At 32.1% G+C, this 25495-nt stretch overlaps 2 pseudogenes across 2 annotated transcripts; both read right to left on the reverse strand.

The window, feature by feature from the left end:
- Positions 1-624: 624 nt before the first annotated feature.
- LOC148606852 (glycine receptor subunit alphaZ1-like) lies at positions 625-14215 on the reverse strand (annotated as a pseudogene). Its single transcript, XR_015915358.1, has 8 exons — positions 14031-14215; positions 12839-12903; positions 11272-11339; positions 7242-7468; positions 6528-6610; positions 5661-5807; positions 4555-4925; positions 625-3681 (listed from the first exon to the last, which is right to left on the reverse strand). The product of XR_015915358.1 is annotated as a glycine receptor subunit alphaZ1-like (transcript).
- Positions 14216-21447: 7232 nt separating this feature from the next.
- LOC148606853 (uncharacterized) lies at positions 21448-25495 on the reverse strand (annotated as a pseudogene). The gene is made up of 5 exons (XR_015915366.1): positions 25480-25495; positions 24842-25041; positions 23727-23966; positions 22864-23032; positions 21448-22599 (listed from the first exon to the last, which is right to left on the reverse strand). The product of XR_015915366.1 is annotated as an uncharacterized LOC148606853 (transcript).

The following is a 25495-nucleotide window of genomic DNA, read 5'->3' on the forward strand; positions in this document are numbered from 1 at the left end:
GTGTAAAAGACCTCATTTCAATCAACTTGTCGTATTGGTCATTTCACGCAACAGGATTGTTCTACTTACAATACCATAATCTGCGGTTCAATACAACGGGCAACAGAACTTGGTCATACCTCCCAATAGTTTGTTAGCTTTGCAGTTCGCTGCAGTTGTTTTCCATATTCAATTTTATCGCAGTTAAAAGGAACCATCTACAACGTGAAACAGCAATTGTTCAATGGTTCGCAATGCAGCATAGTAGTACATTCTTTCGTACTTAAGCGGATCAAATATCATATAGGCAACTCTCTGAATTTATTTTAGAAGCAAAGGAGAGTGTGATTTCAATATTAGCTGTATACGTAATTCACATTACCTTTTTGTAATTGTGGACTGCCGATAATTATTCACATTTTCTGTGTGTAGCTTATGATCAATTGACAGTTTAAATTAACCATGTCGGATAATTCATGGAAATGCATTCTCTTAGTTGACACAATGACCAGTAAACCATGGGAACCATTATTATAAATCATAAAATTCAAACACATAGCAAACAAATGTTTATTGTAAATTGATATTTGACAAAAGCAAATGTAGTTTTAATTCATTAACAACAAAATACACTTTTTACAAGGACAACATGGACACTGAAGAAATTCAACACAGAATAAAACATCAAAAGAAGTCTGTACAACTGTATATTACAAATACCTGAACAAAAACCATATGAACCTATTTTTAATAAAACAAGAAACAAACAAAATAACAAAACGCGAACATGAAATATTAAAAGGTATGCCCTATTATGTATGTACAAGCATATAAAAAAGTTATAGTGAACTCGTGAATGAATACATTTATACATCTTTCTACTACTGGAGTGAATCCAAATGTAACCATCAAATACAAAATTATATGACACCGGCATAATATATCCAACAACATTCCTTTCTGGTGCCAAAATTGAATTAAAACTTACATATGTAACCAAGCTAGTACACATAAAAGTTTTACAAGACCTTTTTTGAGACAATATCATCGTCTTCTATGAACATTTACATAGTGAAATAATTTGTATTGCAAATATTTGTCAGATTATATCGCCCCTTTCATTTTCACTGTTACGTGTCTGATTAGAAAAGTTAATGATTTCAATGTTTTAGTTTGATTAACATTTTGGTCACATTTGGTCAAAATCTGTCCTTAAATTCATAAGCTAAACTAATTAAAAAATAATTTCCGTATACTTGATGCTATAACATTTCTCTGCCGTCATTATAATGAACTATTCGTTGGATATTGTGAATATTCTAACCCATAATTAAGTTGTAAACTGTTAACTTCACGTTCTTTCACCGACAAATATTTTTGTTGAGGACTATGCAAGACAATGGATAAAACGAGAACAAGAAGACATTGATTCGCTGTCAGAGTGGTTAAAGTCCGTGAGGTCTTTAATTTTGAAACGAATGGAAGTTTTAAGTAGGTCAATGAGTGCCAAAGCCACATCAGTTTTCAAAGACCCCGATGTAGCAAAAACATTGTCTTCTATATATGACAAATATGTTGTCGTACCAGCAGACAAAGCCCCAAATTTTTTTTTGTCTGCAAAACGTTTTAAATCAAATGTTCATTATCAGAGTTAGACTAGAAAATAAAAGCAGTGATAAGACATATACTGCTATCACACTTTCCAAAGAAGAGATTGTGGAAAACAATAAATCTGTGTTATCCTCTTTTGGTTTCTCTTCCAAGAACGATGATTGTGATTTACCGTCTATGTACTGTAACTCCATAAGCAGCCCTACCACAACACTTGTTACTCCCGTAGTGGTGTTAATTCAATGTGGATCCTGAAAAATTCGAAAGATCTTTTGGAGACAATCAGTTCAAGACTATTATTTGAATGTAATAGCATTAAAACCTATGATGTTTCAACACTGTATACTTCTATTCCCAATACTCAATTAAAATGCCGGCTTAAAAACATTATACATTGTTGTTTTTCCAAAAAAAGATGGTACACTTAGATACAAATATATAGTTCTTGGAAGAAATTCATCATACTTTGTAAGAAATAATTCCAAATCATCTTCCAAATATACAGAGGAAGATGTTTACAAAATGCTGGAATTTTTAATCGACAACACATTTGTCTAGTGTGGTGGAGGTGTTTTTCAACAAACGGTCGGCATTCCAATGAGAACAAATTGTGCTCCTTTACTTGCTGACCTATTCCTTCACTCTTATGAGGCTGACTTTATAGCTGAGCTGATCAGAAGAAAGAATATGGTTTGGCTAGATCCTTCAATCTCAGTTTCCGCTATATAGATGACGTATTATCTTTGAACAATCCTAATTTCGGGGATTTGATACATCGCATCTACCCAAAAGAACTTGAGATAAAGGATACTACAGACACTGTGAAGTCAGCCTCATATCTTGACCTACACTTAGAAATCGATGGTAAAGGAAAACTATTGACCAAACTTTACGACAAACTTGACAAAGTGATGACTTTTCATTCAGAATTATCAACTTTCCTTTCATCTGTGGCAACATCCCTTCAGAACCTTCATATCACAACTCATACGTTATGCCAGAGCTTGCCGAAACTACGCAGACTTTTTGTATCGCACTAGAACTCTAACAAATTGGCTTCTGTTGCTACAAGATTGAAGTCATCACTACAGAAGTTTTATGGTCGTCATCATGAACTCGTGGATCGTTATGGTGTATCCATCTGCACCATGAAAACTTATTTATTCAACGGGTCATAGTTTTCCTTTCCTCGTTTGTCTACCCCGGACTTGACTTTTTATGAGCAACTCGGTGGGTGTTTCTAGAAAAGCAGAGGACGCTTACCCTACTGGTGCACCTGGTCCACGCTCCCAAATATAATAGAGTCCGAGTTGCTCATTTGTTTTTGTTACTTTGTATGTAAGATTTCAGTTACTTTATGTTCTTTGTTGTGTATGTCTGTTTTCCATGTCTGGTCTTTGTCCCTGGATTACATTCTTTTGATTACCGCTATAACCTTGGTTCCTTTGATTACTCTTGTATATGTTGCGTGTATTGAGTACACAGCAACATATAAACGCTGTTTTGGTGAAAGGAAGTGGAGGCAATTTTGATAATAACAGTTTTATAATAAGATTGTCTATCGGAAATTCAAATGCACACATATTCAGGACAAAAGATCAGAAACCTTATATTGGGGTCATTTTAGTCTTTTTAGCCCCCGCCTCTCTGATCTATATCAAACGAGATTTGTATAAGTTGTAAAATTTCAATGATGGGTACCAAATTAATTAAAATTATCCACTTTAAACACTTAAAAAAATTCGAATTCTTGAGACGAAGTTTAATATAACCGGATTAAATATGCACGTTTAACAGCTTGATAGTATGGTGGGTACATGTAAATATGTACAGTATATAACCAATACATACTTGTACAGTAAAGTGTGAATAAAAAATTGAATTTGAAAATACCATCAAATGACTGGTAAATGTTTGGCATGAGCTCTATGTCTGTATGTTCAAGTTTATTTACAGGACATAGTATACCCAATATAACACACAAAACAAAGCAAACGATAAAGGAAAGACAACTCTGGATATATTGTCAATAGTTTTTGCTCTTCTTTTCCCTGTCAAAGTCTTAGTATTGTTGTTCTTTTCCATACTGTCCTGTAAAATGTTTATATAAATGACATAAAAAGCACTCATTCTTAGTTAAATATTGGAATTATAGTACTTACGACAGTCAAAAATGGAATTAATTATTTAATTTAAAACAATACGTTTTGAATGCATGACCATTTCCACCTCTTGATCTCAATTTTTAAAACAAATATTATACAAGCTTCTGGTAAATATATAAAATCTAATGTACATTTCTCTTATCCGTTTGTCGAGATTATTTGATACTGTCAATTTATTGGAACTTCGCCTAAACGCAAAAATTGCATATGCATGTCGTTCTGTTTTCAACGTTGTTTGATGCATTCTGTTTTCAACGTCATTTGATGATAATATTCCAACGCCAAGACAGTTAATGAATAATTTATGTAAGAAAAAAATCATCGATTGGTTTCTCTATATCAATCCATCAACTTTAATTTGTACAACAGTAAGGCTTCTTTTCTTAACAAAAAATACCTTACCCACTAAAAGCAACTAAACACTATAAAGAAAACAAAGATAAAACATTATATTTTGCCAAGGGTCAAACCGTAAAAAATTCCCTTTTTTTCTTTGCTGCTTCATTTTTAAATACAACTTAGAAATGTTAAATATTTCTCTTTTTTTTTATAGTATTCAACTTGTCATGCGATAACAAAATTGCAAGAAAAAGGTGCTAAAAATATTTCCACGCAATTTCTTTCCGGAACATTTTAAAGAAAAAACCTATGTAAACTAGTTAAAATGACTTCATTTTCATTTGTCAACATTTGCAAATGTTTTAGGATTTCCCTTTTTTATTTTGAATATTGCAAATATGACCGTCTACGTATTCAAACACTTGAATCGAATTATTTATACATAATGCTTGATACATACCAAACATGCTTTCTTTTCTCCATTTAATCGTACACTTTGTTTCCGCTTGACTTGTCTGCGTTCCATAACATTAACGAAAGCAAATTCCAAAAGCGCTGCAAAGACAAAAACCAAACAAGCACCCATCCAAACGTCGATTGCCTTTACATAGGACACCCGCGAAAGCGATGCTGTACCGGCTGATCTCTGAGTTGTCATGGTAAGGACTGTCAATATACCCAATGATATTCGAGCTGGCACTGCATCAATCGTCAACCAAAAGGAAACCCAGGATAAGAGTACGATCATTACACTTGGAACAAAGAACTGTATCATTTAATATCCTATGTTTCTTTGAAAGTGGAGATTGAGTTGAATGCAGCTAAATGTTGCTACAAAACACATACCATGAGTTGAAAATTTAAGTAGCAATCTTTATAAAAATCAAGAGATGATTCATGCATGTCAAAAACTCACATAATTTTGTTTTATTTCTTGTTCAGAAACTGTTATAGATCACATATCCTGTCTTTGTTTTCATCTGGGGTTTGCGCTTTTGAGATAAAATTAATATAGATTGTACATGAAATAAGCACTTTGCAAGAGTTATCGTTCTTGATTTGGTTTGATTTGGTTAATTTTAGCGGGAGATTAAAGTGTAGTTTTCTCAAAAGTACAGATCTAAATACAGAAAAGACTATTGTCAATTAAAAAAATGGTATATGTAGACCAAAAAAGCATTGTCTGATCGATGGATTGTTCTATACCATGAATCACCATATCATTGGCAGTGTCTGAATTTTATATAGACTGGTACTTAATAAAACATTAAAACGTTTATTATGACTTTTTATTTAAGACAATTTGTAAAAAAAAGTGATTAAGGGAACAAAGATAAAAATTATCAAAGGAATGTCCAACGGTGCAGATATTTTTTGATTACGTAAAATTAATGAACTTTGCCAACAGCAATGACACCTTCTTAAAATACGCACAGTCAGTTGAAAAAGCAAGATAAGTTGAATTGGTTTTAATTGCTATTGTGTCATTTTAGTTTAATTATTTTAGTGTAATTATAATACTTGGAGTGTAAAATCCTTGCAACTTGAGAGATACTTATAACATACCATTAATGACAGAATCGCCATAACTTTCATTACACATTCTTGTATCATTAGATATCAGCATAAATTGTGGTAACTCTAGTCTATTTTCTCGCTGAACAGCGGAGTGATTCCTCCAATATAATATTATTCTATTCGTTGTAAATGCAACTGTGAAAGGAAACGAGAGCATCAAGTAATAAATAACAGAGAAGCTCTTTTGAATTAATTATCATCTGTTACTGTAGTAATTGGAAATTCCGCAAAACGCGTAGAAGTCGACTTCTGCTATTATATGTTCTCATTTGAAATAAATATTCATACTACATGTATACATTAATTTTCATAAATATCTGACAGTGTTGATGATTCGGCACTATTGGTGGCAAGATTTAAAATTTGACAAATACGGAGTTATCAATTGCAATGCATATTATTGATCGAATCAGTCTAATAATCTAGACAACAATTTTCATAATAATCAGACAATAATGAATGTTTGACCGCGTTTGCCGTCTTTTCAGAATGGCAACCTATATATGCTTCAGATTGTCAATTAAACAACAAAAGTAGTTCTTGTCTTAAGTCAAAGGATCTCCTTTTGAAAAAAAACCTGCGTACATTTTCAAGATTTGTCTTACAGACAAATTAAAATTAAGCGAAAAAACATTAACTCACCGACCATCTTCATGGTCCGTAATTTATTAAATCTGTTGGCTAACTAAGGTATATGTATATTGCTAATGTTCAAGTTTTTACTTGTTTGTGGTATGCTTAACTAATACTCTATTGGGATTTATTTCAGTTGTATTTTAAGTTATATGTAGGGACTTTTGGTCGTAAACTTTTGATTTCTTATAATTGTAGATAAATATTGATAGAACTACTTACAACTCTGAAGAAATAGAGAACAAGTTTGTTCATCCATCGGATATTTATAAAGATCCATTGGACAAGATGCTTTAAGAGACACCCTAGAAGAACACATTGTATAGAAGATATCTAAATAATGCCGTATATTTATAAACTGTACGTCGATGGGTATGTTCCAAACACTCTGCTATTGAAAACTCTTGGCTTTAAAAAACATAGATGTTTTAATTATTTGTGTTCGTAAATTTGCACAAATATTATTACTATTGGGAAAATATTTACAATAAAACTGGAAAAGACATCCAAATTGAAACTAGTTCATACCAAACAAAGTTAAACTTAAAATAATACAATAAATACAAGACAGGGATAACACACACACAAACACACACACAAACACACACACAAACACGCGCACAGAAAAACCAAATGTAAATTAGCAATTCGGCCTCCAACAAAGAGTAATCAAGGGAATCAAGGTTCTAGCGGTAATCAAAAGAAAGCAATCCAGGGACTAAGACCAAAATAGACGTACACAACAAAGAATATTAAGTTACTAAAATAGTACATACAAAGTAACAAACACATATGAGCAACACGGATTCCATTAAAAACCGGGAGTATGGACCAGGTGCACCTGTTAAAAACTGGGAATCTGAACCAATAGGGTTTTCAACTGGAAATAAACAGCAATGCGTTTACAAAGCTGAAGATGAATGTGTGAATACTAACCTTATTCTGTATACAACCCTTCCATTGCTATAAAGATGCATCATCCTGTTGGGAACTGTAACATCATGGAATAATGCAATTTTCTCATTAGTAAAATACAAATCTGGGACCCAGATTTCTTTTATGAGTCCCGTGTCTAGCTCCAGATAGTCAGCTTCAATGAATCCGAAAAAAATTAAACGACTATCTGTCCATTCTTGTTGTATAAAGGCATTCATGGTAAAATCCTACAAAATCACGTGAAATAATATGACGATATGAAGATGTTATTGAACACATAGGTTTTCTGATAAAATAAAGTATTTATTCATCTAATATCTTAACAAAACAAATTCAAGTAAACAGAAAGACCGTTTATCTAAAAAGGCAAGATATAGCAATACTTTTCACAAAAAATCGTTTGTATTGACCTTACACTGATCTTTACGACGTCATAACTTACGACTAATTTTACTCTTTTGTGAAAAGGACTGCTGAATCAAGTGAAATATGTAATGCTCAGACTAAACAATAACTCGAGACTATACTATTTTTATGAAATTAAAAATTCATATAAACAGAATATACTAAATGTTTACATTTTATTGTCAGTATCATCTCCCCTTTTCAAAATGGGCAAGTTTGACAATTACCAACTATCTATCATTCTATAAAACCTGACGGATGTGAACATGGTTTTCGAAGCATAAATAAGATTTTCGGTGTGTACTCAAATTACAATCAATTTTATTGATACTGCACGGTAATAACACCGGGTGTGCTTCTACGTGAAAAGTTCAAACAATCACACCCTTATTGTATACGTCACTCCCAACAGAAAGATTTTGAATCATATATGCTTTTGACAGATGATCTACGTATGTAGAACATCACTGATGATCCGTCCCTATTGAAGAAACTAATATCCATAACCAATTTTGCAAATTTTATGAAACCTTAAACAAAAACAGTTCGCTCGTTTGGTCACATATATAAATACTTTGCAGAATCTTAATTTTATTCCCGGTTAATAAAAATAAAATATATTTGTCACTGTAAAATGTCGCTACAATTAAACTTGATGTTTCTGACGAAATTACGAAATAATGCTGAGATGGTTAATGGTATGCTTGTACATTATTTTAAATTGCGCTTGAAAATGAATAAACTAAAATCAAATTCACATCAACTGCTTTTAACAAAATTTTGTATAGCAAGTTGACACTGAGGAGTCGACAATTCCATCAACGTCCAAAACTGCAGTGTTTTATATTGATTTGCAAATAATACATTATATTTTTCTATATTTTTTCACCTCTGAATGTGCATTCTAAAACTAGTTCTTATTTTCAATGTAACAAATTCTTTGAGATTTACGACCTCTGCGATGACAGTTTTTACAACAGTGTAAATTCTATGTACAAATCGTATCTTCAAATCAGCATTTTTAAAGATAATGAATATCAGTGGCCCGTATTTACTTCGAATATTAAAATTTACAAAGTTGTCGCTTGATAGTCGCCTTTGCAATATAAATTTCAATAAAAGAGAGTCTATAAGAAAAATAAAGATAAATGTTTTGGGATTAGAATTGTAAGAGTAAACAATGTTTTTCCTCCAGACTTGAAGGGTGTATAAAATCGGACTTTTCACTCACAAACTTGACATAAAATTTGACTTTTGTTTGTTTTGTGTAAATGATCCGATTTTACACATCGAAAAAAAAAACCAAAAAACAAAAAAACAAAAAACAAAACAAAACAAAACAGGAAAAACAGTGTTTTGTTCTACAATATTAACATACCCAGTGCTTAACATAGTTCAAACTTTTGGGCAATAGCAGACATAACAGAGAGAACTTCATCAGAATATATACCAATCATTTAATCGATATGGTTCGGGAAATATCATACTCTGGAAATACATGTAATCTGAAAGTCCTAATTCTTTCAGATGCTTTTTAGCATTTTGGGGATGGTTACAATTCATTTTGTTTCAACATCCCTGTCAATCTTAATATGCATTAAGATTAAATTGAAGACACTGCCTTCAATTAAAACAAGTTTTTTTTTTTTTTTTTTACAAATGAAGCCTTTTAACTGATTAAGCATGTTTTTGTAATCTATTTTTTTTCATCTTAACTGAAAAAGTATCATTTGTTTCTGTGATTCCTTTGTAATGTTTCCAACCTCACTTTGATAAATATCAGGTTTATTTTATCTCAAAGAATTACTTTTTTTATTAATAAACGCGGCAACGACGTTTTTGGGTTATTTCGATAATGGGTCCAATTTCTAAAAAAGGCTTCAAGTGAAGCTTTAATTAGTTTTCATTTAATCAATATTGCTTTATTCAATCGTTGATTAATTTGAATTCAATACAAGTAAATATTTGATAGATGTGGAAGATGTGTAAAATATTATTTTTTCACAAACAAAATAACGATGTAGAAACTATGAAATACTTTCTAAATGATTCTGGTTTAAATGACATAACCCTTTAACAAAAAAACTACCAAACAAACTACCAAACCATTGCATTCTAAATGTTAGCATACGAATTGATCTAATTGCAATTTTAATGCATAAATAAACATCGATATAATACCTAATAAACATCGATATAATACCTAATAAACATCGATATAATACCTAATAAACATTGATATAAAACCTAATAAACATCGATATAATATAATGACTGTTATTTTGATTTATAGCGGAAATATAATATTGTCAACAACACCATCTCACCACGAAAAGCATACTTATACTTCATGTAATAGATAGAAATGCTGATATTGATAAACTGATACCACAATAAGATCTATAAATCTTTTTGAAACTTTTGGTAGTCGAACTTCATCACTATGAAACGTGATATATGGCGATAAAACCATCTAATACCCATTTCCATATTGAATTATAGAGAATTTTGGTGTCATCATAAAATTCATTTTACTCGGAAATACAGTTCTGGTTGCGTTGTGTAAAATCGAACAGTTTATTCAGAAACATTCACCTTACTTAGACTATCTATAACGCTCTCTACAATACGTATATTCTTTTAAATTAATATCATTATCTAGGGGCAGTATTAAGGTTATACGTTATTTACACGTGACAGAAAATATATAGACTGCGATTTTAATTGAGCAAGATTAACTTTGATTTACCATCGCCTACATTACGACTACAATGAAGTCTCCATGTATCAGTCTTGTATTACACACTCCTGAGCGGGTGTACATCAAAACATGGTGACTTAAAATATAGTGCGCTTTCTTTTTGCCTTTTCCTGTTTTTGATTCTTGGGAAATGGCTATCATTTTTCATCAAAAGTACAGGGTAATTATCAAGGTATGACACAAAAAAACTTGCTTTTGAGGAAAAACAGTATTTTCATGAAAAATAATGCTCCAGAAAAGGGATCTATTTTATGTACTCAAAATAAAAGTAAAAGTAGAAAAAATCTTTTTTAGTTCGACCTGTCCTGGTGTATCAAAGTGCGTGCTTTTTTTTCTAAAATGGAATTAAACATTATTTTTTGAAATTTCCTTAATGGAAAAACATGGTCAAAAGTTAGATTGAAACTCCTTGTCTATTTTGTTTTCGAAAAAGATGGTACACCTAGATAGAAATATATAGTTCTTGGTAGAGATTCCTCATACTCTTTGTAAGAAATAATTTCAAATCATCTTCCAAATATACAGAGGAAGATGTTTACAAAATGCTGGAATTGCTCTGGAAAAAATCATGAAAATTGAAGGTATACCATAGAAGCCTATGGGGCATAGAATACAAGACTGAGACCTCTATCACTACTTAGTGAATGTTTTTACTTCATCTGCCATGTGTTGTTATTATCTAGCGGATGTGACATTTTACATATAAAATTCTCTTGGTAATAATTCCTAAAATGTAGTATCGTTTCTACTGGTTTTGAGTTCTGAAAAATTTATTCAAACTATATCGGTAATGTTAAGTGTAAATTCCACCTTGGCGGAGTTGATTTTAAGATTCTCTCGTGTTAGATATATATAAAAACTTACCATAGTTTCTTCACTAATGGAATCAATGGAATTGATAAACAAACTAACATCTACTTTTGTGGGTATATCTGACAATCGATGAAAAAAAGATTTCAAACAATTACAAACATAAATTTTTAACAATAAAAATAGATAATTAAATATAATTTCGATTTTGTAATTGACCCTTTCGATAAGTTTTCTGCGAGGTAGATACATCAACTCTGCAAAAAGAACTTAACATTGTTCAACCAAATTTGTATGGGATGTTGTAGCATTTTTCTTGTGGAAGTGTATTGAACGAACTTGCTCAAATATTAGCACGGCAGGATCTATGTCTATCTTTAATAAATTTTATAAACAGATAAACAGCCATTAGACAAAAATTTTGTTTGTTTGTTTGTTGGGGTTTAACGTCCGAGCAGCAATATTTCAGCTATATTCAGACGATGAACATGAAATTGATGATAAAATGAACATGAAATGATGATGAAATGAAAAAGGGATGTGGCACAAGGACAATGGGGTCGACAAATTTTGATTGCCACTGGAAATAGGGAGAGTTGGGTAGGGTCGGGCAATTTAGCCTCCTGTGGCGGAGCCCTATGGTTCCTACTCCGGGAGAATACCACAGTAGGGTTCTTTAATGTGCGAGAAACGTGGCATCTTTCCCAACACGGTGCACCACTATGGTTTGCGGTCAGGTTTTCCGTATTATAGCCCGACAACCCCAGCATATAACAGGCCAGGGGTACCCCATTCCACCACCTGGAGCACCCATCCCAGTTGCTCTGTGGGCAGAGCGCCCTAGCCCCCAGCTAGGGTTCTGAGCACTATTTAGTCGCCATTTACGACAAGCTTAGCGCTGCTGCAAGCCTATTCTTTTAACACCCGGACCTGCACGGGGCTAGACAAAAAGTAGTTCGACTCTATTCATTAAAATTATTAGTGTCGAATATATGATATGGGATTTACACTGATGAAAAAGAGGTTTATAGTTAAGTGCAATCAAATAAAAAGATTAAAGAAGCACTCTTTGTAAGAATCATGCAAATTCTGTAATATGTGATGCACCTAAAAAAAAAAGGCTACAATTTATAGTTTTTGTTCTAAAGGTGTTTTTTGGTCTATATGATGAAATAGTTTCTATTGTATTTCAGTGTCATGTACAGAGTTATATTCCTTGATTTTGAATTATATGGTACATTCTATATAATTTGTATCTCCCAAAAACATGGGTTATATGAAAAACCAAATGTTAATTTATGTTTAGTATGGCAATTGAAACAAAATATCAAAAATAAATATTTGTTGGCCTTCCAACTATAAATCACATTTTGTATAATCTTCGCTGGAGTAGCTGGAGCGCTAAATGCTGATATGTTAGATGTTCTTTATAAAAATGATCTGAAAGAACTGAAATACAAACATTGATATTTATTGTCTGATGATGATTGAATTCTCCGCCAGAGAAACTGTTACTTTGTCACGAAGACTTTGAAATCATTAACTTGGGATTTACCAAAACGTAAATAAAATAAAAAAAAGCTTCGTTATAATTTAGCATGTTAATGTAAACTTAACTTACTTTGTTCAAAATTTGGTGTTATACGATTATCGTAGTCCTCTAATAAAGCTTTAATGAAATCTGTCCTAAAATATAAATGAAAGGCAAAATGGTTTGTAATGAAAAACTAAATTGTTTAAGTAAACATGTTTCTTCAATTAATCTCCCTACTGATATCGAAGTAACGAAAAGAGAGTTAATTACTGTAAATATGGTCACCATTACGCTGACTGTTTAGAGTGAGCGGAGTAATTAACGCAAAAACTACTGGAACCAAAATATGCTGCCAACATAAAAAATGTTCATTTTATAAGTGGACGGTTTCACGTGCAACATGAAGAGTGTCTGTAACAATTTGATCAGCAACATCCAACACTCATTGATGATCTCTCTTCTTTCACTTTCAACGAGCCTTACAATATTAGTATAGTTTTGATGATATCAGGAATCACTGATAATTCGGGACACAGATTCATAAAAAAAATATCAAATTGAGATCTTCCTTACATGTATGTCCCTTGTTTTTTTGTCAAATATAAAATTTCAAGCAATCTGATTGGTCGAAATTTCGGTTGTGGAAATTTAGGAAATCCTCAATTCGAGTTTTCAAACTTTTTTTATCGTGAACTCATTAAAATGTACATGAGATAGATAAATATCACTGTTTTCATTTGGAGAAAATTACTTTTCCATAATATTCGAAAAACGACCAATCGATAAATTAAGAATTGGCAATAATAAAAAATGTGTCTATTGAAAAATAACATAAATTTTCCATGTGCATATTGTTTATTGCGCATTTTATATAGTGCATGGAAAATTCATGCTATATTTCAATAGACAAACTTTTTTTATATCCATATATATATATATATATATATATATATATATATATATATATATATATATATATATATATATATATATATATATATATATATATATATATATATATATATATATAATGTATCCTATAAATTAATTCTAAAACATATTTTTATCTTTAAACATGAGAAAAGTAGCTCTGAATTTAACTGAATAGGGGAGTGTCAATAATTTGTTATCCATTGAGATATAACAAAAATGTTTTAGTCAATCAGATTACAGTATTTATCTCAAACTAATTTATTTGAGTTCAATCCCCCTTTTTTTATACTTTTTTCATAGGTACTAATACTTAAGCATGCATTTTGTTCTCCGAAATTATATTTACCTTGACTGACATAACACAGTACCAACAAGTAAAGCAGCAGACAACATAAGGTAAAGCTCCATTATCTAGAAAAGAAAATATTGTATTAACTTTGTTTTTACTTTTATATCCTTTTGAAAGAAGAAAGGGCATTAAGAGCTTACGACTGAATATAATATGAAAGTATGTAGAATCTGATAATTGTAAATTTAGAATATTGAATCCATAAAAAACTAGAAAACAGTGAATTGTACTTTTTGGTAACTTGGTGGTAGTAATTCCTGCACAGATATTGTGTCTACAGCCAAAAAAATTGTTGATTAAGTTTGTTCTTGGTTGTGTACATAGTTTTTGATGTTATTGTTTCTGAAAATCCACTTTATTTTATATCTTTTTTGTTGTTTAATTACGTATAACTATGGCACCATTAAGACGTCAATACAATGAATTAAACGCACAAAAGATCCATTTATTGTTTACTTTAACAGAGTTGACTATTTTGGGCTATTTTCATGACATACACTTTTTATTTCACAAATGTTTTCAAGCTTCCATATAACGATAAATATGCGATAGAAAGTCATTTGACTTGTGCTATATTATAAATATTGTAGCATGTTATCGAAGTATTCATAACATCTTATATGAATGCCTTCGAAAGGTTGAAGTATAAATGCCGTGCAAAATTTTCGAAATATGCAATGCAATAAATAAGTGGAAGTTTAAAGGTTTATAAATTTTCATCACTCAGATTCTCTTTGATTAGAATTGTTAAACTCTGGGTTTATTAACTGTCAACTCACATTATCAAGGAACCCTTTGTTTAATAGATATTTCAAAAGATAAATAAGTTACAATTATTTTTTTTGCGGGAATTATCATGAATTGTGTCAAGAATATTTGATGTCTTGATTAAGGTCTATGATTTGATATCGTAGTTACTTGATGTAGCAATCATTACTTTGCGTTTACACTTTACTGCATTTTATCAGACAGATGATAAAATTATCTATGGAATACTTTTTGAATATGATTATTATCCGTCAGGAAATAAAATCAAAGAAAATGCCTCATCGATTTACAAATGACAATGGTTGAAATAAAGAAAATAAATTATTTGCACTCGATGAATTAATTGATTTTGAATTATTTTGATATAAGTAGAAGCTTCTTAATCGTGGAGAATGCGACGGGCCAAGTTTACAAAATGACTTAGTGTGCATTTACAATATATATAAATTAAAACAAATGGATTTTTAAAAATTATTTTTGAGTGTTTGATATCCCTATTTTGTTTACAATTACAATGATGGTTTCAGAAAAAAATAGATAATGGTTTATACCACATTAAATGCATAATAAAAGTTTGTTATGTCTTTCTATGGGTTCTTTTTCTCAGAATTTTTCTCGATTAAAACGTCGTTCCTGGATTGCTTTAGCCCCACACTAAGTAGTACAATACTAGCTACTATGTAGGTTTCTTCATTAAGTTCATTTATTCTCTTTAAATGGTTTGAATGTTGTTTTGTTTGATCCTTCATAGATGACAAGAAAAAAGCAATTTCGTTGCGTGGAAGAACCCTGATAAAAGCCAGCTTATTGTTCATGGTTTAATGTTAATATTTCCCATGAGTAGTTTCCAACTGATAAACGATTCAAATTTGTTCCAGGGCTTTAAAGGTTGATTTTCACAGTATTTCCTACGTCTATTACATGGTTTGGAATATCGAGAACAAAATCCTTAAATGATATTTTTTGTTAAATGTGATAACAGTTGTAATCGTATTAACATAAAGAAACTAAGTGCAAAAACATTTTAATTGCCGATACAATGAAATTATTTTATATGGATAACATGTATAATTACATGTACTTATTTAACAACCTAAGAATTTCGTAGAGCTGGTATCAAAGGTTTCATAATGAGAGAAATTTGAATGTAGCGAAATATCTAATCAACACATCAAAACAAACGAACCTCGGCGAGATTGTCATAATTTTGAAATTACAACGCGAGTCCATATTTTACGATATTCAAAAATCTTTATTTATACAATTTTTTACATGGAATATTTAGTCGCTTGAAATTTGGCATCTGCCACGGCGGAAATTTTAGCGATCGTCTGTCTATGAAATCACCAATTTTTTTATGGTAGAATAACACAAGGAACGTGCAAAGTCGCCTTTCGACTAACCCAATTTAACAGACAATGCGACAAAATTACACAAAAACCAATTGCAATGGATATGTTGTATATCTTTTGTTCGTATAACATCGGCCATGGAGTAATATCGCAAACATCAAGCAGTCCAAAACGCATAGCGGAATATCTTTATACTATAGTTTCATTAGCTAATAAGCATGTATGGTGTCACGTTAATAAGAGTTTACATATATAAAAACAAAAGATGTATGTTAAACTAAATAAGGTAGAAATAGTCGATTTTAACTGGAGAAAATACTTTATGGTACACCTCATTCATGCAATGATGTTTTCGCTTTTTATTCATTTTTTGCAGTTAAAATTGTTTGCAGCCTTTGTACAGTTGAGTATCATTTCAATAATAATCTTGTTATTCTTTTGAATTATATTCAGCCTTCATTATATTTTAGAATTGATTAAAGGAGGATTTTATTTCAAGGCATTTTATACAAGTATAATGGAAAAAAATATAAATTAAATCCAGAGGGTATTGTCTAAGTATATCTTCAAAAACATTTCAAGGTATTCGACTAATGGAAATATACGTAAAAAAAACCTTTAAAAATTAATGCTGTGCCTCCATTAAATGGAATGTTTCAACCTTAATTTGAAATCCCAAATCCCATCTCAACAAAGGGTTTTAAACCTTTATAACAATAAATATGCTAGAAACAATAAATGGTAAATACGCTTCAAAGGGCTAAGACAATTCAGAGTAAAGCAGAATTTATTAAACTTGAGTTGAATCAATCAGAATAAGTTTCCAATGTCATATAAGATCTATATGAGAAGATTGTTTAGAATGCGTGTGTATTTGTTAAGTTGTGTATGCTTTTGAAGAGCAGTTTAGGATGAGGTAGAAATGAAACTTTAATGGCATGGATAATCATCCCTTAACTTCAGAAATTTAACCCCCAAAAATACCTTAAATTCACGCTAATTTCTAGATGACGTAATCGACTTACATAATTGAAATAAATTTCCACAGTGGCAATCAATTAGTAAAGTTGGAAAAAACTGTAACTGTAACTGTGACATTTTTGACAAAAACATCAATGGTAGATTTCTCAATATCTAATTCATTGCCTATACTTCTTCATCAAAGTACGGTCACAATAACACGATTGTTTAATTTGATTTATGTTAAGTGTCATCGAAGCTGGCGCTTTATTCCGTCTGTTTCTTCTGATTTATACGATTTATGTGATATGTATATGCTTGGCGCGATATACAATGATCAAATAAATTTTCATTCAAATCCCTTTTGGTTGTGAATATTGTATTTTCATATGATTTGATTAATTCAAATAAAGGGGGCTTCCGAGTGACAGTTCCCAACGAAAAGAGTTTTTGAGCATTTGGGCTTCTCGCTTTTTTTGCAAGTGAGGACTTTTTCACAAGTTTTAACCAAAATATTTCAATCAGAGTGAGTTGATATAAACAACCGTTTAAACAGTACGTGGAAACAAGAAATATTTCAACGAAAAAAGGGTATAACGATAAAAGGTATGATGAATATGTCAAAGAGATAATAACCCCACCGGAATTAAAATGTCAGCCCACGGCCACCCCCTTGTTTTCAATGAACGACGAGGCAACCCACACATCACAGGGCAGGTTGCAGCTGCCTTCAAAACATCACTATACACAGGTACAGCGAAAAAGTTGTCCCTACATTTTTAAGTGTATACATTTATCATTTCGTAATATTTTAACATCTCTTTCATGCATGTTAGTTTCTCCATCAGATACGAGTTTTAAAAAACGAAAGTGGTTAAAATGGGTAACAACAAAACTACCGCTCTGTAATCCGATCCATTATCAAATCAAGTCCAAAATGAATCTGACAAAATATATTTTTATATTTTCAACAAAACCATTTTTTTCAACAAAAAACTGAAAATAACTCGGTACTAGAGCATAGGAAGAAATTATTCCCTGAAATACAATACAATCCCAATGTTTGAGAATTGAAAATATCTAGCAAACTACGACAATTCAATAATTAACACAACTATTATTCTCGGAAGTTAGTTTTATCAATAGCCAGAGTCTGTATGAGTAATCAAAGGAACCTAGTATGAGCGGTATTAGAATTAATAAAAATAACATGTTTACAGATATAAAAGTAAATGAGTAATCGGACTTTACCGAAAATTAAGAGCATAGACCATGAGCATCGGTAGAGAGAGCGTCCTATACATGCCATACGAGTTGCTTTTAAAATCTCACGTTCGAGGTGGATAAAATTATAACGCAGTAATTTTTTTTTCAACAATACGTCCGATGAAGTGTCGTTCTTTTAAAATTGTGAGAGGATCAAAAACAGACATAGTAATTGTGAAAACAGTTATTTAATACGTGTATTACTTCATATATTCTTCATCGTTTTTTGATATAGAGAAAGTTTCAAATTATCATGAAAATCTGACGATAAGTCAACTTGCAACTACTTCTTGTCGAGAATTAGATAAATGGCTTACAAGAGATCATAAAGATTTTGTGAATTTTGGTATTAATGACAGTATCTGTGTGTATTACTACAATTCAAGTCCCTTGAGTAATTTGATATTAACCATCAAAGCTCTTAAGTCTAAAAGTCTTTCGGCTATACGTTTTCCTGAAATTTGTAGTCAAAATCCTCTATTTTTCTGAACATTTTGGCTTATACAATTAACCTTGTTTCTGATTGACCTTTAGGATTGTTCAATTTTGATAGTTCCGGGTCAAGATTTTTCACCTCATTGCATCATTTTTGGTCAAGAAATTTAAATGACCTGAATAATTTCGGTTAGGAGTTTGAAATAAAAAAAAAAACAGCATTTTTATAGTCAAGTTAACCCGCCCCCGGGAAGAGTTCGTTTTGCATAGATTTCAGGTCTATATCATCATATTTTCGTTTTGTCAGTGTTGATGGAGGGTACTTCACATTCAGCAATTTTGAATAACTATACAGAACTTTTAAAAGTAAAATTGGAATTTGACATTATATGATGTAAAGTACCCATAAAGTTTGGTAGCTTGGAATTATTCCGGTTCCTTCTTGGATAGTTTTCGATCTCAAATTTCATATGGTCTGCATAAATTATGGCAAGGTTTCTACCACTCAGATGCACTCGAATCACTCTATTTATTAAATCCCACATTTCAATAATCATGCAAGTACCCCTACCCCTCGAACCTCAGTGCGTATGTGCCAAAATAAAATAAAATAAGATAAAGTATTCAAGATTAAACAATTATTTCATTTATTTCGAAATAATTCATTATTAGCATTAATTTATTTTGATAATCTCTTAGTCAGTATTTGTATTGCTTGTTTAGACTGCGAGTGGCGTTAAACCGTCTGTCGAGGTCTGACAAGTGAAGGTTCTTTTTCCTTTAGGTTAGGCGAAGGCTGCACACACATCTCAGGTCTCCCATTTACACTCGAGGCTAATGCAAATAAATTGGCCAAAGTTCCATGTACACCTAAGCAATGTGATTTGAGTAAGGTCGGAAAGAGGAAGAAAGAACCAACAGGAAGTGACTGAATTACAATTTAAAAAAATAAGTATGGAGAGGATTTTGGTGTAAGTCAAAATAAGAAAAAAATTGAAATCAATTAAACCTCGACTGAATTCTTCGTCACATTGACCTCTAAACTCGGAATCTCCGCAATTGCAATCCAGTACTGTTCGATCTAATACCATCGCCTTTGAATAATATCGATATTTCGGATGATCTAAATGTATCACGATTTGAAGAGGTTTCAACCTCAGAACTTATTATTAAAGAATCGGACAAATATATTGATTTGCTATCTATTGCCAAAAAAAAATCTTGACAAAGTGACATCATTGAAAAGTTTTCAAACATTCCAAAAGAAATTGAAACAAGAACAATAGGACAAAATCCAAATCCGCTTTGGCAATCCGCGAGACACTTCAGAATTACAAGTTCAAATTTTTATGCAATTTTAAACAGAAAAAAGGAAAACGTTGACAAACTATTAGAACAGTTTTCAAACAAACGCAAATGTGTTGATACTCCTGCTTTGGAATGGGGTAGAAAACGAGAGACTATTGCAAGGAAATAGTATGTTGCCTACAAAAAGCTACGGCATAATGAAAATGTGAGTGTGCGTGAATGTGGTCTCTTTCTCTGTGAATCATGCTGCTATCTAGGAGCAAGTCCAGATGGCATTGTTACTAACAAAACGGATACGTGTAGGTCGTGGGTCTTGAAGATCAAATGTCCGTATAAATGGCGCTTTAAATCCATTCGGGATGCCTGTAAAGACCGCGACTTCCTTTATGAAATCGACGACGACAATGAAATACGATAGAAAAGGTCACACAAATATTACGCTCAAGTACAAGGCCAAATGGCAATATGTCAGGCAATGAAGTGTGATTTTGTTATATATTGTTTAAAAGACTTTAAAATAGTAGAGATAGAGTTTGACCAAGACTACTGGTCTGCAATAAGACCAGTACTGAGCAAAGTTTATGCAACATACATGGTCCCTTTCATTATTGAAGCATCTAAAGGATTGATAAAAAGAGGTATATACACTTTTAAATGTGTTACTTGATTGGAGTAGAAATATATGGTACTATTTATTTAATCTAATAGATAAACACTTTGACCTCCTTTGGTGGTAATTATGAAAGAGTAATCAAGGGAACCAAGGTTATAGCGGTAATCAAAAGAATGTAATCCAGGGACAAAGACCAGACATGGAAAACAGACATACACAACAAAGAACATAAAGTAACTAAAATCATACATACAAAGTAACAATAGTAAATGAGCAACTCGGACTCCACTAAAAACTGGTAGCATGGACCAGGTGCATCGGCAGGGTAAGCGTCCTCTGCTTTTCTAGAAACACCCGCCCAGTTGCTCATAAAAAGGCAAGTCCGGGGTAGACAAACTAGGGAAGGAAAACTATGACCCGTTGAATAAATCAGTTTTCATGGCGCTGATGGATACACCATAACGATCCACGAGTTCATGATAACGACAATGAAACTTCTGTAGTGATGACTTCAATCTTGTAGCAACATAACTCTGTTCCAGAAGTCTATTTGTTAGAGTTCTAGCGCGATACAAAAAGTCTGCGTAGTTTCGGCAAGCTCTGGCATAACGTATGAGTTGTGATACGCAGGAGCCGACGGGATGTTGCCACAGATGAAAGGAAAGTTGACAATTCTGAATGAAAAGTCATCACGTTTGTCGTAAAGTTTGGGCAATAGCTTTCCTTTACCATCGATTTCTGGTCTGCTCAAAAGTGAGAAAACATTACTTGTTTAGGACCTTAGTATGTAACTATATATACAATGATATAGTAAATTTCACAATCAAATGGGTTCAATGATGTATTTGCAGAAAATATTATTGAAAATCAACCCATTTAAATATTCATTCAAAACCACAGCAACAAAACTTGTATACATGTACATGATGTAGGACCTTATTGTTATCACTTCTATTCAAAATCTGATCACAAGTTCTTTAAAAGAATTTCTTCCAACATGTTTAAATGTAATAAATGTTGAATTTTGTTGAATAATGCATTATTCACTACACGAAAGCTGGAAGCAAGTTTGTCAAAGCACTGCACACAAAGGAAATTGAGTTTGCCATACCACTCAAACTTATTGGCATAATTCCCTGCAATATTCTGAAGTTTTTGATCTGTTCCATTTTTCGTTCAACATGAATTCTGGCAGATGCTACTCTCCTGGTAAATTCAATTTCAGACTTTGTAAACTGTTTTTTGGCAGCTGATAAAAATGGTGGACAGTAAAGTTTAACTCCTTTCTTTTTCAAATCTGTATGGAGATGAAAAAAAAAACTTATCAACTATTACTGCATCCCCAATTTGTAACAAATCAATGAGACCACTGTTTCTAGTGATATACACATCAGACGCTCACCCTCCATACAAAGGAGAGACAAACACAACTGCTCCTGTCATACTCACACCAATCAGGGACTTTGAAGTATTATGAGATTTGTAATTAGAGTACGTTTGTGATTTGTTTTCGAGTGATGAAGGCGTCTGAATGAAAATCTCTGTACAGTCCAATATAACTCTGGTAATTGAAAACTTTTTCAAGCACTTTGGAATTTTTGACTGCATTATCTCTAAAGGAGGAATAAAAACTGTTGATCGTAATCCTTGATTCATCAAATTTATCCAGAAATTAAATTTTCTTGAAATTCTTCCAGATGACAGCTTGAACCTAAATTCTAAATCACTTAAAAGTAGGCCAAGTCTAATTCTCATTAGCACCATCAGAAATTCATCCAGGAGCCTAAGTTTACGATTAGAAGTTAAAGTTCCATTTTCGACATCCATTCTGTCTGCACCAATCTTCAATAAGCTATCATATAATGTGTCGTATACACGGGTCATTAGTTATTCCCCCAATTGTAACCTCAATACACCGGCAACCTCCGGAGATAAACGAAGAACGAATAACATCTATTCGGGGACCAATTAGGAGATTCAGATGAGACTTTGGGACACTTCAGCAACAACTCAGCAGATTCACTACAGACTTCAACAGGTACACATATGTAATAAATTACTTAGTAATTATTCGGGTTTGGTATGTTTATTAAACCTCGCTCCTTTATCGTCCACGCTTACGACAAATGCAATGAATGTATCATAGTTCGGGTGACCAGTATAAAAAAGAACCTGATCATCTGAATATCTTATGTCTTCTATGGTAATTTCTGGACAACAAACTTGTACACTTTCATCAACCATTTTACATTTTGCATCACTGGATATATTTTCATTGATTTTGGTCATTTGAATTACTGAAAAATTAATAAAAAAAAAATTACATGTGCAATTGTTTATACAACTACAACCCTAAACTTAATGATATTTTGTGGTGAATGAAAAACAACTTACAAAAAGCTTTATAGACCAAAAAGGTAGATGAACTGTCACTGATTTTATAAGTTTACACAACAAAAAGGAGTATGGTTGGGAAAGCTCCAATTTGACAGAAAATGTAAACTTTTACTCAGCTGCAGAATGTTCAGTTAGGATTATATTTTAGACTTCAAAATTAAAGAAATACAACATTAAGATTTTATGAAGTTGGGAGATCAATGAAGTAAGAAGGTTCATAAAAGGCATTACAAAATGTACACCATTACTCTTTTAACTCTCTTTAAGAGATATTACATGCACATGTTGTAGTTATTTCCATTAGGCATGGTTTTCTATCGTAACATAATTAATGCATTCAATGTAATCCCAGACACCAGAACAGGTTAGAGAATCTTAAATATTTCAATTATTACACATAGAAATAATTTTAATTATACATGTATGTAATTATTGTAATAATGGCTAGACAGGTCAATTTTAAGTATAAAAGACATTACATGTACACATATATTGCACATGCAAAATGTAGCCATGATCACAAACTGATAGTTTTTGTGTTCAAGCATGATAGAATTCCGTAGTACTTTTAATTACTAAGACATTGTTCCTTACCAATCATTGGATGGATCTTCCTCCTGTGTACAAAAACTGATACCTGTTCAAACAATTCTTGATTTGTGTAAGTGAATTCCATGGTGTCATTTTCATCTTCAACACAAAGACTACTGAACCAAAACCTATCTTTGTTGCTAGTTACTGATTTTCTGGGCTTAGTGTCTGGTGTCATCTTCTGCGGCAGGAACAAGGGCACCAGGTTTTCCCTCTACCACATGGGAAGTGATCTGAGCAAACCTGCAAACAAAATATAATTATACAGTCTCTACTGTCAATTTGATACATTTATCTTAACAATGACCATGAGGAAAGCAAATGTATGTAAAAGAGTGATCAAGGGAACCAAGGTTATAGCGGTAATCAAAAGAATGTAATTCAGGGACAAAGACCAGACAAGGTAAACAGACATACACAACAAGGAACATAAAGCAACTAAAATCATATATACAAAGTCGTGGAACCCTACCAGGGCCAAATACACTGACAGATCAAGGTTTGGTACACCAATATAAAATGTTCAGACCAAGAAGCACAATAAAATGAAATAGAGTACTCAGTTGTACATATACAATGAATCTTTAATAACCAGCCTCTTATTATTCAAAACATAATTTTGTTTAAAAAAAGGAAACATGTGCATACTTCAGTTTCAAGTCATCCTGTTTTCATTTTTAAAAACAGAGAATCGTAGTACAGAACGATATGAATAAAATGGCATTTTGTTAAAGGAATGTTTTAATTTTAAAAACTTATTTAAAAAAAAAACCTTGATAGTGATAAACAGGCTGAGGCGAACTGGAGTATATGTGAACTTAAAACAATCACACTTTAAAACCTAATACACAACCTTCAAGCTAGTGCCTAAAGGCAAGCACAGAACTAAAAAATGAGGGACAATGTAGATTATGGAATACAATAGTCAATACATATAAATGTACATTTTTTTCTGTCATGATTCATGTGCATTTCCCATTTCCAATTCACTGTTTTACAGTATGGATGCAAGGGGAATATAGCAAACTTAATGAATGAGTTAGGTAGTTGGATAAAAAGAAATCAACCCAGCTAAGGTGTAGGTATGTTTGGTCAGTTCACACATTATATCTGTTTACCTGCGTGTAGCTGCTTGGCTTAAAATCTATACGGCTGATGGCACGTAACCACGTTGCGAGTAGGCCTTTATCCTTTGGGAGATGGTGTAGCTTCACTAGTATACCAAAACGTCCTATTATACCGTTGGTATTGTGGCAATCTTTGATAGCGCAGTAGTTTTTTCCCCATTCTTGGTCGATAATGGAAGTAGATATACCTGCTGCCAAGGACGATAACTCGATTCAGGTTAGATAACTGCGTATGTCGAAAGTCGAGAATATATCGATAAAATATTATTTAAGGGATATTAAGCTCCATCAGAAATTCAAGTGAAATCTGTATTACACTAGTCAAAATCACAATAACGAAAGAAAAAACAATCAAATACAATGAACAATTTATTTACAAAAGCATGTTAAAAACGTTTGTACCAAGATATTTGAAACTTTACTTGACAATTACACCATAACAACGGTTGTCTTGATTGGTTTACAACGATGCTACCTGCACAAAGATATGTTGCCCATATAAAACGTAGTCCCAACTGAAGTTCTACATCCGTTATTATGACCCAATTGACTAATATGAAGTGTCAATATCTAATATGACTCACACCCTCCGTCTGCGGTAGATATTCTTCCTTTTGACCACAACTGACCTTTAACGAACGGCAT

The sequence above is a fragment of the Perna viridis genome, chromosome 9, assembly GCF_037379345.1.
Source record: "Perna viridis isolate PV_CMFRI_1.1 ecotype Kerala chromosome 9, ASM3737934v1, whole genome shotgun sequence".
Classification (NCBI taxonomy): domain Eukaryota; kingdom Metazoa; phylum Mollusca; class Bivalvia; order Mytilida; family Mytilidae; genus Perna; species Perna viridis.